Source organism: Nicotiana sylvestris, chromosome 3, assembly GCF_000393655.2.
Source record: "Nicotiana sylvestris chromosome 3, ASM39365v2, whole genome shotgun sequence".
In the NCBI taxonomy this organism is placed as follows: Eukaryota; Viridiplantae; Streptophyta; class Magnoliopsida; order Solanales; family Solanaceae; genus Nicotiana; species Nicotiana sylvestris.
Genome location: NC_091059.1, coordinates 91,367,365 through 91,385,218, shown reverse-complemented (window position 1 = coordinate 91,385,218; position 17,854 = coordinate 91,367,365).

Sequence of the window (17,854 nt, the reverse complement as noted above, 5' to 3'; positions counted from 1 at the left end):
CTATGTGTTGTCTGACCATCTTGAAACTTGGCTGATACATTCCGACTTCTTGATGATTCCTTATTCACAAAACTCTCAACCATTTTCCCAGTCTCCTTATCTGACCCCATGTATTTTTCATGACAGCTGATTTCACTTGAAGATCTTGCATGTTTATTGATTAACTACTTTCTCAATCGTCTGTGTTACTGAGATACCTTTTTCCCGTGCAGACCCAATATCTTCTTTTGTGGTACTGTTCGTGAACTGGCATTTCCCCAACCTTTGAGTCTCCTATGAATTTCCAAATTATGTCCATCACTTTCCGCATTGTTCTTTCTTGATTTTTCTGCTGGCCTTGGCCTTATAACCTTCGATTTCTGCTGGGGATATCCTTCTTGAAACTCGTCCACCCTTTTGTCAATCTCACCATCGAATATACCCTCGGTTCAATCCTCTTGGCCCTCCTTTTGTTGCACTATCCCTAAATTGATATGGACCAATCTTGGGTATTTTGCGCGAACCTCAAAGCACGTTGACTATTACCAGGTCATTGCGCTTGTTCTTTCCTGACTTATACCACTTTGATGTACTAGTCAGATCTCGTCTTGCATAATTGGAAAACTGATGGAAAATTTTGAAATCATTTCTTACTTGTTCTGACCAAAGAGACTCACGAAGAGGAGATGAAAAAGGAACGGAGTAAAAGACAAAAGAAGAGATGACTCCTAACAAGAAAACTACAAAGTAAAACCTATCAGATGTGGATACCAACTCTATTGGCCATGACATGCACACGTGGCCTATCCTCCATCGTTAATCGCCTTTCACAATCTTCGTCTGGTGCTTTCCTATCTGATTCTCAATCTTTATTCGACTTGTAGTGCCCGGAGGGTTTTCACTATCAAGCCTCTCTCATTTTGGTTTTTCTCTCAACTTATAGCCGCCTCAAGGTGCCCGTGAAGGTTTTCACCGATAAGACTCTCTCATTTTATTACTTTTCTGCCGGGGATCAGAGTGTTATTCTCAACTTCCATTTGCATGACTTGGCATCTTTCAAAGACTGGTCAAAAGTTCTTTCTTTGGACCGTAACGTGGGATTTTGGATAGGGCTAGAAAGAAAGGGTACTAGCGGCTCAAAACGAATCAATTTGGGTTCAAAATTTACAACCTTCAGAACCAGATTTCTTTACCTCAAACACAACTTCTGCCCCAGTTTCTGCTTGGGGATTTTTGATTTTTTGTTACACTACGACCGAGCCGTGAAGCGCCTACGTATCCTCTTTGAGGAATCAGGTCAGACGTACTTCCCAATTTCTTTTTTGTTTTCCTTTTCACTTATTTGTTATTTTCTTTACTTTTCCTTTTTTTTCTCCTTTCTCTTTTGTTGTTTTGTTGTTTCTGTTGTTTTCTTTTCCTTTTTCTTTTTCTTTTCTTTATCTTCCATGCTCATGTTTTCTAATCTTTGCTACCGATTCTGAACGAGGGGTATGAAAGAAAACCAATAAGGCTCAAAGGGTTAACGAAGGATAAAGTATTTAGATAGAAGAATAAAATGTCTTCGTCATTCCAATCTTCAAAACATGCCAAGCACAAACAACACATTTAAACGTTCGCCACATCTTCTGATTGTGCCAGACTTGATAACCATATCCATACATTCGCCTTTTCATTTGTCATTTTTAAAGAACCGTTGGGCAACACTCTCACTTTCGTTACCATGAACGACCCCCTTGCTAATATGGCTAACTTGCTTTTATGGTTTTCTTTATGTTTTACTTGCCCCAGTTTCATGTGGCTCGGGCTTCAAATGACCTCAAGCTATTACTATTTCCCTTAAGTGTCCCGATCATCTCCTCATGGCTTTATAATTAATTTTTAAGATTAGGCCTAAACTGTGCGCGCATGTCATGTCACTAGAATCGACGTTTGAACAAAAGAAAACACAAAAGGATAAAAAAGAACAACAAAGAAGATGACTGGAGGTAACAAAAGACCAGAATTGGCATTAGACAATCGGTGAAATGGTTCGCACAACAAGACAAGTAAAGCAACTAGAGTACAATCTTGGAACAAACCTGAAACATATCTTGACAAAACTAAGCAAACCGCTATGACAAAATGGAAGGATAAGAGGGTTTGACACAAGACAATATCCGTATCACAACCCTAGAATAACCCGGATAACATAAATGACAACAAAATAAACCACCAAAAGCCCCACTCCGGCTGACCAAGGAATGGAGCGTCTTCCCAATTACCAAGCATGGCATCTCAGCCACTGAGTTTCGCATCGAGACCACTATCCGCTTCAACATGTTCAACTTTAGTCAATATCCCAAGAGGGTTCACCTGCTCTTTGTTACTATCGTCGATCGCAATCACTCCTTCGTGAATCATTCTTTTTATTTCCCTTTTCAACGAATGACAACTCTCAATGCTATGCCCAAGGACATAGGAGTGGTATGTGCATCATGTAGTAGGATCAAAGCTTCTTGCACGTGGATCTGGAGTATATCCGGGGAGCGGCTCAATCAGGCCATCATGCTTTAGCCTTTCAAACAGACTTGCATAAGATTCTCCGATAGGGGTGAGAGCCTTTTCTCGTTTCAGCAACCTCTCGTTCCTAAATGCCTGATTTGGCCTAAAACCTGATCCAGGGGGTTTCTGGTGTGCTCGTGGGGGTAGATAGGCACTTTGGGGAGCTGGGTACTTGGAAAGTGAAGCATGTCTTTGGGAATCCCATGGAGAGACGTAGCGTTGGGGAGGGGAGTGGCGTTGTAAAAACATAGTTGGACAACGAGTGATGGAACTACTCGGATGGCTGGGAAATCTGTCATAAGTGGGTAGATATGGAGAGTATAGAGGATCATCCGTTATTGTGTTAGGTGTTTGGGTAAGGATAGAGTTCAGGAAGCTAGGCGGTGGCGAGGGTGGTGCTTTCCCAGTCATCCATGCCCGATACATGTCTTCCACATGCTGTCTCAACATTTTTACCTCTTCTACCAACTCGTAGTCCTGTTCAACCAACTGTTTTCGGGCATCGGTACCAACCCAATTAATTCTGTTGTTCTCTGCCATTGTCTTTTGCCTTCGTGTTGCAGGGAAGTGTTACTTTAGAACCACAACCAACCACCTTTCTGGATTGAAAGAGAACAAAATGGGAGCAACCGGTTAGCGTTAGGGTTTTCAACAGATAGGAAAACACACATGGAGGATGCAATGCAACTAGGCAATTAACCCTTTCTATAATGCATTTGCTTCAGTTACGTGCGTCATTCCGGCTTCTTATAATTGTGCTCCTTTTGAACGCCTTATTATCCTTTATTTTCTTTGTTTTCTCCTTTTTTCTCTTTTCTATATATATATATATATATATATTCTTTTTGATGGTGGTCAGATCTTATGTGGATTACCTACATATCATGTCCCCGCATGAATCAGACCGTGTGTAGTTCTGACCCATATAAGTGTGAAAAGCAAAGAGACAATTTTTTGGAAATTTTCGATTTTTCATTAATAAACATTCTATTACGACTCAGACGATTGTGGAAAGGAAAATAACAGCCTCAAAACCAAACCAAGTACGAACTCAATAACTTCGGACAGACTCTGATGCGAAAGAAAAAACAGACTCTAACAGACAACAGACTCTAAAGAAAAGAAAATGCAGATTCGAACTATGAACACATTAAAGTTTTAAATTTGGGTGCCCGCGGGGCATCATTCGGCCTCGCCGCGGGTTTAGGTGTAAGGTCCCTTTCCAGCTGTTCCAATTCATACATGATTTGCTTCACAAATATCATCACCGCCGAGAAGAAAGTAGTGCGGGTCATGTTTTCACACACCCGACATTTCCTGGTAATAACATGAGCAATAGTCAGAATCTTGTCCCTGGTTCGGTCTTTCTCTAGGAGTAAGCGTTCTATCTGATCCCCTCTAGCCTTCAAAACCCGAGAATCATGCAGATGTTGTTTCTGTAACTGTTGTATTTCATCTTCCATCGAGGCCATTAGATTATAGTAGTGTTTACTTTCGGTTTCAAAAGCCTTGGCTTGTTTAGGAGCCTTGCTCTCTAGGGTGGTCACCTTCCTTTTTAGACTGACAATGGTGTTTTCATAATCTTTCCTTGCCTGCTGTAAGTACTGTGTGCGCTCTTTTGTTCTTTTTGCCCGTTGTTCCTGGAGTGATGCTATGGTACCCTCAGATTGCTTCAAATCTTTCCGGCACTCACTGATTTCTTTTTTTCAACCCTTTTATTAACCGCTCATCCGATCGACTCCTTTGTTGGTTGTCAGCATCTATCCTCATTTGTCGGATTTGGGCTTTCAACGCCTCATTTTCTTGGGCCAATTTGTTCTTTTCTCCCTGATCGGCGTCAACTTGAAGACTATTTTCAAATTCCAGGTTTTTAATCTGTTGCTTCAGCTTGCCTATTTATGCCCTGTAACTCTCTTCTTTAGCCAACCAATCCCACTGTTCTTGCGACGCCTTGACGAACTCCTGGAGATGGGGTCTTTTGGCCGGTATCCCAAACTCAATTTCTTTCCTAAACCAAGCAAGGTATCCAAGCGAAACTTCACCCTTGGACCGATCACGTACACATGTATTTGCTGTTAAGTATTGACACTCTCTCCAAATTTGTCGGACCGCTGCTTCATGAAATTGTCCATTGGGCCCGATCTCGACTACTTGGCCACTGAGATCTTCATCTTTCGGAACTATTTGGCATCTTCCCAACTGCCTCAAAACTCGATAAGGGGCGTAGGGCTGGATACTCCTGAGCCCCATCAAAAGGAAATAGAGTCCAGTGGCTAGCATATATACGATTTCATCCACAGGCAACCATCCAAGTGTCCATTCTATTTGGCCCGCAGTGACAGAACGGAGGTGCGATGTCCACTCTGTGACCCCTTCTGGTAAGATGATTCCGTCAACCCTCGTAGGAATTTCCTCTATGCACGTTTTCTATGTCGACCCATAACTCATAAATTAAGGACGACGACATAGGTGTTCGATCATCCACATCTGCAGCAACGCGTTGCACCCCTCAAAAAAGTCTCCCCCAGCTTTGCAGGCTGTGAGAGCGTGGAAGATTTCAACTACTATCATGGGTGCGAGGTTGCTGTTGGCCTGAGTAAGTAAAGTGTTGACAACCCCAGATACTCATATGTCAATGTTCCCATCTTTTCTAGGAAACACCAGGAGTCCCAAAAAGGCTATCATGAATGCAAAACACCTATGTTCTTCCCACTTAAGGCGGTTTCCTTTGCTACAGATTTTGTTTTCCGGCTTGTTGAACCCCCTATGTGACCATATCTGTTGTATATAAACCACAAAGTACAAAAACCAGCTGCCAAGTCTGGATTGTGGACCCCCTGCTTATTTTCAAAGAGTCTAGGAACCTGTGTACGGCTACGGCCCTTGGAGCAATCAGGTACTGGTGTCTCAGAGGAACTTTGGGACTCCCGATGTATCCGGCTATTTCTTCCAATGTTGGGGTTAGTTCAAAATCCGAGAAGTGAAATACATTGTGAGCCGGGTCCCAGAATGCGACCAAGGCCTTTATGACATCCCCCCTAGGATTAATCTTCAGCAAACCAGTGAGGCCTCCCAGGTATAGATTGACTGTGTCACGCCCTGATTCACCCAAGTCATCCCACCACATATACAACTCCAAAGGGATCTTGTTCACAATTGTTACGTGTAAATTCTGACCTGTGCTCATTCTGCACATTTATTAGGGTGGTTAAGCAAAATCACGATTCAATTGACTCAAATATAACATGGACACTTTTCTCTTTTTTTCATTTAAAATAAAACCCGGTTTTACCAATACGGCCTACACCCTGTGAGAATCAAACTGGCATAGTTCAGACAGATAAAACAAACTTCTTTTGAAAACAAGACTCTTTTTCATTGGCAAATAAAACTATTTTTCATAAACAAAACTTTTTTTTCTTTTTCTCTTTTTCTTTTCCTTTTCTTTTCCATTTCTTCAAAAATTCGGCAGAGTTTCGACACTATGTGGACATTAGTTTTTTTTCAAACATGCGATTAACTCTTCTTAACCCTCGTACCTCTATCTCTCTTTCCTTAAAAATATTCAAAAGCCTGTCAACATGCAATTCCGAAGAAAACAAATGCACAAGTAGCAAGTAAGATGCATCAGGATGGTCTTTTGTCATTTTTGGTACACCTGTCCTAGACAGACCCAACCCCTGTGTTGAGCCTCCAAAGTCAAATGCACGTGATGCAAACAAACGTTCCTACTAGGGATCCGGCATGAAGCTGAGTTATTCTAGGTTTATAACCTGGGTATTTGTTCTAGACTGTGTACCCGAGCGGACAACTCGAGTCGAGGAAGGGGCTACGTACCGGGAACCAAAAGGCCATCCGACTTAGTAACTTGTCCGAGCCTCTTTCTTATTTCAAGTTATGACACTAACAGAATAGAGAGTCTCGACCAGAGAGCACATCCCCGAAGATGAGAAGAGAAGGGCTTCGTAGCAGTTTATATGCGGTTCAGATAGTATCAAAGCGGTAAAAAGCATCACTTAGCACATTAGGCCCAAACATGTAAAAAAATCAGATAAAAGAAGCCAATTATAACAATTATTTAAAGCTCGAATTCTGAACCCTGAACCAGAGATTCTAGGTTCTTGGTCCCCAGCAGAGTCGCCAGAGCTGTCACACCTCCCTTTTTACCTGCGCCCGCAGGGGTGTAGGGGGAGTTTTTCCAATTAAAGGACAATCGAAACAGGATTTATTATTATTTATTCAGAGTCGCCACTTGAGATATTTATGGTGTCCCAAGTCACCAGTTAAATCCCGAATCGAGGAAATGATTGACTCTGTATTACAGTTCGCAAACCAGAAATCCGGATAAGGAATTCTATTAACCCGGGAGAAGGTGTTAGGCATTCCCGAGTTCCGTGGTTCTAGCACGGTCGTTCAAATGTCATATCCGGCTTATTTATCTGATTTTAATACATGTTGAACCTATGTGCAAAGGTTAACTTTTGACCGCTTTTATTATTATTATTTTTAATGTGAATTGCAACGTCGTGAAAACGCATCTCGAACCACGTCACATCAATGCACTCGTGGTTATTGACACATTTCGACTCCGTTGAGATTTGGATTTGGGTCACATAAATGTGCACCCGAGTTTAAGAAAGTAAATTATTAAAAGCGCGCCTAAAGTGACTAGCGTATTATTATTTCTGGGGAAGGCCGTGAAATTCACTAAACGGCCCATCCCGAAGTCTAAGTATTTTTAGTACATTTATTGAGGGCCCCGCAAAGTTGCATTTTTAATTGTCGAGGCTCGTCTCATTTTTATTCACAGGTTGATCCTAAAGTGTCTATGATTTTCTGCTTTTGCCTCTAAAAGAAAAAAAAAACCTAATTAATTAAAACGCTCAAAGCTTAAGGTCCAGTTTAAGAAGATGTCTAAACTTAGTCACATTAATAGGCATGATATTGGGCTTGAGACGGGATCCAAGTTGGATGGGGCGGAACTGCCCAAGCGAGGTTAAGGAATCGAACCCTTATAGCCGAGCAAGCCACAGAATGGCTCACCGATGTGTTTGACATTTAATCAGACATAACTAAGCAATGGACTCATTTCGCTTCGTAAGTTATACTTTCTTTTTCCGGCTTCCAGTTATTAGAGCAGATGTGAAATGAGATACCCCAAATTCCTTTTAATTACAAATGAAAGGAAAGATAACTACTGAAAGTTTATCTTATTGTTGGTTTGGTTTTTCAAACGTATTTACAAAGGATGCACATGATAGGAAACTGGCTGAAGCTAACCTAATTTATTATACCAACTTATATTGACCCTAATCACAACTAACACTCGAACTAAAGCTGAAAACTAGCATACATTTTAGGGAAAAACGATTAACAATCCATGCTAATACCAACAGTTTTTTAGTTTATTGTTACATAACTAATTTCAGTCCTACTAGTACAACTTCAAGCAAAGGTCTTACTATATTAAGAAATCAAACATTCTGACACCTAAATCAAATGACTAAATCACATGATATCGTACTTCAGTTTCTATGTCATTCTTCACATTTCAGTTTACAATTAACCAGGATCAAGATGTGTACCTGGATTGGAGTGAACAGAAGAATAAAGAGGAAGTCAGCAGCAGTACAACACAGCAAACAACAACAACAGCAAATAACACCAGCAGATAGCCAATTGGAATTCAGAAACAGCTCCAAACCCAGTTTCAAATCAGAAAAAAACTTGACCACAGCTCATAACCAGTTGTGAGCCCAAACAGCAACAACAAATAACTCCGGGCAACTAATTGGACCTCAAACTCAACAAGAAAACCAACCAATGAACCTCAAACACCCCAGTAAACAGGCTGAAAACTGGAAACTACCCCCTCCCCCCAACAATTGAAAATCAGACACTTTACTTCAAGCTTGCAATGGTCTTTTTTACTGATTAAAGAAGGATTAAAATGTAGAACCTAAGAGGACTAATTGTTTTTTTCTATATTTCCTGATATTCTTTTTGTGTCACCTTTGAGTCTAATTTCAAAAGCCAACCCCTTTTAACTCTGTCCAGACCCCTATTTATACCAAAACTACAGCCCTTATCTACCTTGAAACACTTAAACTAATCAGAAAACATTCTGCCCACACTCCCTGAACCCCCACTACCATAATATGTCTTGTTCTTTTGTTTTAATCAAAGGTTATGTGTTACTTAACTTGTTTAATCAACTTCCCACGCCCTTAAGCCTTGTTCCCCACTATTACTAAACAATTCATTAGTTTAATGGTACTTTAGTACCCTACTGTCAGACCATTCAACTTAAACCATTTTCAAACATTTTAAATCCCAAAATACCCTCCTAAAGTCCCTAAAATTACTGTCCTACCCAATCCCTTTTAATCTGTATTAAACCTTTCAGCTCTAACCTATTCAAACCTACCAACTAACTAAGCTGAATCCTAATTAACCAACAAACTACAATAGCTATAACCAATTCAACTTATCAAATCAGTCAGTAATTCAAGATAGAAACTCATATCAAATCGAATGGCATAAAAAATGAAGACTAAGGGTTTAGGGCAGCACATATTGAACTAACTATATTGGGTAACCAATCATATTTAGCTCAGAAACAAATGAACTGAAATCAACTAGACGAGCATACGCTTAATTAAATTGGAATACAAAAGAAGAAACAGCCAGAAAAGCTTTAAGGGAATTGACAGATTCAGGATAACAAATGACCAATAAATTCAGTTCAATGTGATGAACTGAATATACCAACAGGATCAGTTCTAAGTTCAAATATACCAACATGCTCATTTCAACACAAAATTTAGAACATAAACGAAGCAGGAGGGGAAACAGACTGGAATGAACTATGAAATCAAAACCAAAATTAAACTACTATCATGTTAAACTAACACTCAAACCTACCGGACTAATCGATGAAACTTATTCAACTGATTAAACAATTATAACATATAATCAACAATAGAAAATTTGGACCAAGAAAAAGGTCCGAAGAGAGGAGGAGGAAAATCATTGACAAAACCGAACTACAATGAAACTTTAAACAGATAAACAACAAACAACAACAAAAAAATGAAAAAGAAATGGAAAGGAAATACCTCAAAATCTATAGACCGAACTCCAATCAGTTTGACCTTCGACTTGAACCTTTTGAGGTAAAAACGAACTTTAATCGAGTGTTCTCGACTGACAACACTCGACTAAAGTCGATTAAAACACCAATTTCTTTTTCCACTCGGACCGACTCCAGGTTTGGTCCTTCTAGGGTTCTTCAATCAATTTAAAATTCGACCAGTTCTAGCAAGATTCGAGCCAAAGTAGGGGTGGTTTGGGAACGAGGGAGGTCAGGTGGAGTTGGGGTGTGAACTTGGGACTGGTTGGGTAGGTTTAGGGTTTTGCTCGAATCTTCGATTGAAGATTCGAAACAAACCAAGATGATTCGAGGTTAAAAGGGTAGGGATTTGTGTTGAGGGTGGTTAGAAGGCTCAGGGGTGTGAATTTGAGTGTCATCGGACCTCAGGCCGCCGGGTTTTCAGGCGAAGGGAACGGTGGCGGCTAGGGTTTTCAGGGTCGTTTGGTTCATCTCTAAAAGAGACGATTGGACTGGGGGGGGGTTTGGAAATGAGAGGGGTAGGGGATTTGGAGGGGGTTTGATAGGTTAGAGTTTAATCAATTGATTTTGGCCGTTGGATGATAGGAATCCAACGGCGACGTTCGATTTGTTGATCAAAACGGGGTCGTTTGGTAGTAACTGGGCCAGGGCTGGTATAGGAACGGGTAAGGGATAGATGATCTTGGTCCTTGATGGATTGGGATGGACGGTTGAGATTGGATGTGACAGATACGACGTCGTTTGGACGTCATATTGCCAGGTCGGTTGGACCGGGTAAAAGGGGTATTCGGACTGGGCCTGTGGACATATTGTTTGGGCCTGTAGAAAAATTGGCCTGGTCCGAGTTTATCAACTCTTTATTTCATTTCTTCCTTTTCTTTTATTTTCTTTTTTAATTCCTAATTACCAAAAGTTATAAATTAAATTGTAAAACCAGAATTAACTTAGGAAATACTAATTAACCTTTAATAATATTTACCACATATAATTAAATACCAACTGACAATAAACTCACACAATTCGACATTAAATGCAAAAAATGTAAAAGTACATTATTTTTGTGATCTTTTTATTTTCGTAAAACAAATTACTGTTTAATTAATCCTAAATTGTAAATGCAAATGCAACACATATATTTTTGTATTTTTCTTAATTAAAGTAAAAAATGAACATGCACAGACAAGTACAAATAAATTACAAGCAATTCAAAACTATTTTATTTTGAATTTTTGGGAGTAGTTCTTGTAGGGCAAAAATCACGTGCTCACAGCTGCCCTCTTTGTCCGGAAACATGAAGAGTTTTCGTGCAAAGATAAAGTGAGCGGATACGAGCGATTTTTGCCCGTTCGGCTACTCCGTGTGAAGCATTTTTTGAAAGATTTGACCGAACCTCTGATCCAAAGGTTTCCTACATATCCCTGTCTAAAAGGGAATCAGGTCAATGTAGTTCGGGAAGTTTCGGTAGCTGGGACTACCATGAACTGTGGTTTCATTATTACTGCTGCTGCTGCTGATACTGCTTACTGAACTCCTTATTACACCTTGATAAAAACAAAGCAGTTATACTAAGCTATGGTCTATGAATTACAAAGATTTATTATCAAACTTGGTCATGTGACTGTTGTTGCCTTGTTGCCTTGCAGTCTTGTTGCCTTGTGTCTCCTCTGGTGTTTCTTTACTTCTGACTTGACTTGTATTCTCTCTTGATTGCCGAATTTGAACTGCTTATTTCCTTCTTGTGAGCTTCGAATTATTTTTCCTTCAAAGCTTGAACTGCCTTCTTTGACTAGAGTTGCCTTCCTTCCGACTTCTGAACTTTAATTTATGCTGGGGATCTTTGTTGTAACCCTCCGCTTTACTGACTTCAAACTCCAATGTATTCCTCTGTTATATGGGCGGGCCTCCGACTTCAATACTTGAAATGTAAAGACTGAAATGTATTCTTCTGTTATATGGGCGGGCTCCCAACTTCAAGACTTGAAAATAAAACGCCATTCCTCTCTTCAGGCGGGCTCCTGACTTCAACAACAACTAAAAAATAAAACGCCATTCCTCTCTTCAGGCAGGCTCCTAACTTCAATAACAACTTCGAAAATAAAATGTCATTCCTCTCTTCAGGCGGGCTCCTGACTTCAACAACAATTTCGAAAATAAAACGTCATTCCTCTCTTCAGGCGGGCTCCTGACTTCAATAACAATTTCGAAAATAAAACGCCATTCCTCTCTTCAGGCGGGATCCTGACTTCAACAACAACTTAGCAAATAAAACGCCATTCCTCTCTTCAGGCGGGCTCCTGACTTCAACAACAACTTCGAAAATAAAGCGTCATTCCTCTCTTTAGGTGGGCTCCTGACTTCAACAACAACTTCGAAAATAAAACGACATTCCTCTCTTCAGGCGGGCTCCTGACTTCAACAACAACTTCGAAAATAAAACACCATTCCTCTCTTCAGGCAGTCTCCTGACTTCAACAACAACTTAGAACTGTATTCGTATTGCCATTGTTCCCCCTTGCCTCCTGAACCATTTTTCTTCTAACTTGAATTATCTTTATTCAGAACTGCTTCCCTCAAAACTTGTATTGTCTTCCTTCTTCAAAACTACTCCCCTCTAAACTGGTGTTTCATTCCTCCGCAAACTGTTGGGGATAACACTTTTTTTCAAGTGGGTACCTGACTTCAGGAAAATTTTCAAAAATGAACGAAAATTTTTCTGCCCCAGTTTGATAACTTTCCTTATATCATACCTTACCGTTATCAGTAGCATTTCCTGTCCCTATTTCAAATCAAAGAAAGAATTTGGTCAGTTTAAAATGTGGTGGTTGGTTGTGATACTCCTGCTGGGGATGGTTTTCCTTCTTTTTTCCATGATATGTGTTGTCTGACCATCTTGAAACTTGGCTGATACCTTCCGACCTTCTTGACGATTCCTTATTCACAAAACTCTCAACCATTTTCCCAGTCTCCTTATTTGACCCCATGTATTTTTCATGACAGCTGATTTCACTTGAAGATCTTGCATGTTTATTGATTAACCACTTTCTCCATCGTCTGTGTTACTGAGGTACCTTTTTCCCCTGCAGACCCAATATCTTCTTTTGTGGTACTGTTCGTGAACTGGCATTTCCCCAACCTTTAAGTCTCCTATGAATTTCCAAATTATATCCATCGCTTTCCGCGTTGTTCTTTCTTGATTTTTCTGCTGGCCTTGGCCTTATAACCTTCGATTTGTGCTGGGGATATCCTTCTTGACACTCGTCCACCCTTTTGTCAAGCTTACCATCGAATATACCCTTGGTTCAATCCTTCTGGCCCTCCTTTTGTTGCACTATCCCTAAATTGATATGAACCAATCTTGGGTATTTTGCGCGAACCTCAAAGCACGTTGACTATTACCAGGTCATTGCGCTTGTTCTTTCCTAACTTATACCACTTTGATGTACTAGTCAGATCTCGTCTTGCATAATTTTAAAGCTAATGGCTAATTTTGAAATCATTTCTCACTTGTTCTGACCAAAAAGACTCACGAAGAGGAGATGAAAAAGGAACGGAGTAAAAGACAAAAGAAAGAGATGACTCCTAACAAGAAAACTACAAAGTAAAACCTATCAGATGTGGATACCAACTCTATTGGCCATGACATGCACACGTGGCCTATCCTCTGTCGTTAATCGCCTTTCACAATCTTCGTCTAGTGCTTTCCTATCTGATTCTCAATCTTTATTCGACTTGTAGTGCCCGAAGGGTTTTCACTATCAAGCCTCTCTTATTTTGGTTTTTCTCTCAACTTATAGTCGCCTCAAGGTGCCCGTGAAGGTTTTCACCGATAAGACTCTCTCATTTTACTACTTTTCTGCCGGGGATCAGAGTGTTATTCTCGACTTCCATTTGCATGACTTGGCATCTTTCGAAGACTGGTCAAAAGTTCTTTCTTTGGACCGTAACGTGGGATTTTGGATAGGGCTAGAAAGAAAGGGTACTAGCGGCTCAAAACGAATCAATTTGGGTTCAAAATTTACAACGTTTGGAACCAGATTTCTTTACCTCAAACACAACTTCTACCCCAGTTTCTGCTTGGGGATTTTTGATTTTTTGTTACACTACGCCGAGCCGTGAAGTGCCTACGTATCCTCTTTGAGGAATCAGGTCAGACGTAGTTTCCAATTCCTTTTTTGTTTTCCTTTTCACTTATTTATTATTTTCTTTTCTTTTCCTTTTTCTTTCTCCTTTCTCTTTTGTTGTTTTGTTGTTTCTGTTGTTTTCTTTTCCTTTTTCTTTTTCTTTTTCTTTTCTTTATCTTCCATGCTCATGTTTTCTAATCTTTGCTACCGATTCCGAACGAGGGGTATGAAAGAAAACCAATAAGGCTCAAAGGGTTAACGAAGGATAAAGTATTTAGATAGAAGAATAAAATGCCTTCGTCGTTCCAATCTTCAAAACATGCCAAGCACAAACAACACATTTAAACGTTCGCCACATCTTCTGATTGTGCCAGACTTGATAACCATATCCATACATTCGCCTTTTCATTTGTCATTTTTAAAGCACCGTTGGGCAACACTCTCACTTTCGTTACCATGAACGACCCCCTTGCCAATATGGCTAACTTGCTTTTATGGATTTCTTTATGTTTTACTTGCCCCAGTTTTACGTGGCTCGGGCTTCAAATGACCTCAAGCTGTTCCTATTTCCCTTAAGTGTCCCGATCATCTCCCTATGGCTTTATAATTAACTTTTAAGATTAGGCCTAAACTGTGTGCGCATGTCATGTCACTAGAATCGACGTTTGAACAAAAGAAACACAAAAGGATAAAAAAGAACTAAACAAAGAAGATGACAGGAGGTAACAAAAGACCAGAATTGGCATTAGACAATCGGTGAAACGGTTCGCACAACAAGACAAGTAAAGCAACTAGAGTACAATCTTGGAACAAACCTGAAACAAACCTGGACAAAACTAAGCAAACCGCTATGACAAAATGGAAGGATAAGAGGGTTTGACACAAGACAATATCTGTATCACAACCCTAGAATAATCCGGATAACATAAATGACAACAAAATAAACCACCAAAAGTCCCGCTCTGGCTGACCAAAGAATGGAGCGTCTTCCCAATTACCAAGCATGGCATCTCAGCCACTGAGCTTCGCATCGAGACCACTATCCACTTCAACATATTCAACTTTAGTCAATATCCCAAGAGGGTTCACCTGCTCTTTGTTACTGTCGTCGATCGCAATCACTCCTTCGTGAATCATTCTTTTTATTTCCCTTTTCAACGAATGATAACTCTCAATGCTATGCCCTGGGACATTGGAGTGGTATGCGCATCATGTAGTAGGATCAAAGCTTCTTGCACGTGGATCTGGAGTATATCCGGGGAGCGGCTCAATCAGGCCAGCATGCTTTAGCCTTTCAAGTAGACTTGCATAAGATTCTCTGATAGGGGTGAGAGCCTTTTCTCGTTTCAGCAACCTCTCGTTCCTAAATGCCAGATTTGGCCTAAAACCTGATCCAGAGGGTTTCTGGTGTGCTCGTGGGGGTAGATAGGCACTTTGGGGAGTTGGGTACTTGGAAAGTGAAGCATGTCTTTGGGAGTCCCGTGGAGAGAAGTAGCGTTGGGGAGGGGAGTGGTGTTGGAAAAACATAGTTGGACGACGAGTGATGGAGCTACTCGGGTGGCTGGGAAATCTGTCATAAGTGGGTAGATATGGAGAGTATGGAGGATCATCCGTTATTGTGTTAGGTGTTTGGGTAAGGATAGAGTTCAGAAAGCTAGGCGGTGGCGGGAGTGGTGGTTTCCCAGTCATCCATGCCCGATACATGTCTTCCACATGTTGTATCATCATTTTTACCTCTTATACCAACCCGTAGTCCTGTTCAACCAGCTATTTTCGGGCATCGGTACCAACCCAATTAATTCTGTTGTTCTCTGCCATTGTCTTTTGCCTTCGTGTTGCAGGGAAGCGTTACTTTAGAACCATAACCAACCACCTTTCTGGATTGAAAGAGAACAAAATGGGAGCAACCGGTTAGCGTTAGGGTTTTCAACAGATAGGAAAACACACATGGAGGATGCAATACAACTAGGCAATTAACCCTTTCTATCATGCATTTGCTTCAGTTACGTGCGTCATTCCGGCTTCTTATAATTGTGCTCCTTTTGAACGCCTTATTATCCTTTATTTTCTTTGTTTTCTCCTTTTTTCTCTTTTCTATATATATATATATATATATATATTATTTTTCTTTTTGATGGTGGTCGGATCTTATGTGGATTGCCTATGTATCATGTCCCCGCATGAATCAGACCGTGCGTAGTTCTGACCCATATAAGTGTGAAAAGCAAAGAGACAATTTTTTGGAAATTTTTGATTTTTCATTAATAAACATTCTATTACGACTCAGACGCTTGTGGAAAGGAAAATAACAGCCTCAAAACCAAACCAAGTACGAACTCAATAACTTCGGACAGACTCTGATGCGAAAGAAAAAATAGACTCTAACAGACAACAGACTCTAAAAAAAGAAAATGCATATTCGAACTATGAACACATTAAAGTTTTAAATTTGGGTGCCCGCGGGGCATCATTCGACTTCGCCACAGGTTTAGGTGTAAGGTCCCTTTCCAGCTGTTCCAATTCATACATGATTTGCTTCACAAATATCATCACCGCCGAGAAGAAAGTAGTGCGGGTCATGTTTTCACACACCCGGCATTTCCTGGTAATAACATGAGCAATAGTCAGAATATTGTCCCTGGTTCGGTCTTTCTCTAGGAGTAAGCATTCTATCTGATCCCTTCTAGCCTTCAAAACCCGAGAATCATGCAGATGTTGTTTCTGTAACTGCTGTATTTCATCTTCCATCGAGGCCATTAGATTATAGCAGTGTTTACTTTTGGTTTCAAAAGCCTTGGCTTGTTTAGCCGCCTTGCTCTCTAGGGTGGTCACCTTCCTTTTTAGACTGACAATGGTCTTTTCATAATCTTTCCTTGCCTGTTGTAAGTACTGTGTGCGCTCTTTTGTTCTTTTTGCCCGATGTGCCTGGAGTGATGCTATGGTACCCTCAGATTGCTTCAAATCTTTCCGGCACTCACTGATTTCTTTTTTTCAACCCTTTTATTAACCGGTCATCCGATCGACTCCTTTGTTGGTTGTCAGCATCTATCCTCATTTGTCGGATTTGGGCTTTCAACGCCTCATTTTCTTGGGCCAATTTGTTCTTGATCGGCGTCAACTTGCAGACTATTTTCAAATTCCAGGTTTTTAATCTGTTGCTTCAGCTTGCCTATTTATGCCCTATAACTCTCTTCATTAGCCAACCAATCCCACTGTTCTTGCGACGCCTTGACGAACTCCTGGAGATGGGGTCTTTTGGACGGTCTCCCAAACTCAATTTCTTTCCTAAACCAAGCAAGGTATCCCTGCGAAACTTCACCCTTGGACCGATCACGTACACATGTATTTGTTGTTAAGTATTGACACTTGCTCCAAATTTGTCGGACCGCTGCTTCATAAATTGTCCGTTGGGCCCAATCTCGACTACTTGGCCACTGAGATCTTCATCTTTCGGAACTATTTGGCATCTCCCCAACTGCCTCAAAACTCGATAAGGGGCATAGGGCTGGATAATCTTGTGCCCCATCAAAAGGAAATAGGGTCCAGTGGCTAGCATATATACGATTTCATCCACAGGCAACCATCCAAGTGTCCATTCTATTTGGCCCGCAGTGACAGAACGGAGGCGCGATGTCCACTCTGTGACCCCTTCTGGTAAGCTGATTCCGTCAACCCTCGTAGGAATTTCCTCTATGCACATTTTCTCTGTCGACCCATAACTCATAAATTGAGGACGACGACATAGGTGATCGATCATCCACATCTGCAGCAACGCGTTGCACCCCTCAAAAAAGTCTCCCCCGGCTTTGCAGGCTGTGAGAGTGCGGAAGATTTCAGCTACTATCATGGGTGCGAGGTTGTTGTTGGCCTGAGTAAGTAAAGTGTTGAAAACCCCAGATACTCGTATGTCAATGTTCCCGTCTTTTCTAGGAAACACCAGGAGTCCCAAAAAGGCTATCATGAATGCAAAACACCTATGTTCTTCCCACTTAAGGCGGTTTCCTTTGCTACATATTTTGTTTTCCGACTTGTTGAACCCCCTATGTGACCATATCTGTTGTATATAAACCGCAAAGTACAA